The sequence below is a fragment of the Pyxicephalus adspersus genome, chromosome 1 (assembly GCF_032062135.1).
Source record: "Pyxicephalus adspersus chromosome 1, UCB_Pads_2.0, whole genome shotgun sequence".
Taxonomy (NCBI): Eukaryota; Metazoa; Chordata; class Amphibia; order Anura; family Pyxicephalidae; genus Pyxicephalus; species Pyxicephalus adspersus.
The window spans coordinates 38716324-38717270 of NC_092858.1; positions in this window are offsets into that span (position 1 = coordinate 38716324).

A 947-nucleotide genomic window follows, 5' to 3' on the forward strand; every position below is an offset into this window, starting at 1 on the left:
AACAGATCTGCCTTCTCTTTTCTACCATGGGTGGTAAACAATGCCCAACAGTACGTCAAAGCCACAAACTTTCTACATTTTAATGGTGCCTTCATTTAAAACTTTTTGGGAAAACTTATCTGCAGGATGTTGACCCACTACATATAACATGTTTTGAAAACAAAATCTGCACATGAATGTGCCCAGCATATATGGTGAGATGAGTTTAAAAATTGGGCCATAACCTGGAAAAGAAGGAACAAGAAGTTAAAGAAGGCCTCCCAATGTGGGAAAATTTCCCTCTTAGTTGTTCCCAGAGCAGATGTTTCTGTTACAATCCCCCCTTCTTGTTCTGGGCACAATTATAAATATTTGGAATGCATTTTTACCAGGGCAAATTTGCCCAATGGGGCTGCTAACAGCAATGAAAACCTGATTGGGGTCTAACACTTTCCCTCTTCAAGAAAAAGAAAATACATGTTGCCTAGAAATATATTAAGAATTTGTCTTTTGGCTCCTAATGGCTTATTAGAAGAATCTGGATTTTAATATTAACTTATGAGTAGGCTGATAGAAGATCAACATGTTTCTTGATCTGCTGACCTTCCCTGGCATAAGTTGCATTTCGGAGACACTCATGAATAATTCCCAGTGCTATGACAAACTAATGCACACATTGTTTTTTTGGTTACTAACCAGACATTATTGTTTTGTCAAAAACTTTTATTTGTATGTAATTTATGGACAAAAAGTGGTAAAAAAGGTAAAATTAATTATTTTTGAATTTTTGCAGTAAATTGTGTAAATTAAAAGTATACAATTTATTCCATAAGTGGTTTAAATACAACTAAAATTATGCTAAAAATAACACAAAGCATGGCAAAGTTTTTTTGCACATAAACATGCATTTGTGTTTAAAAATTATACTAAAAATACCACACAAAGTATTAATAAAGAATTAGAAAAGA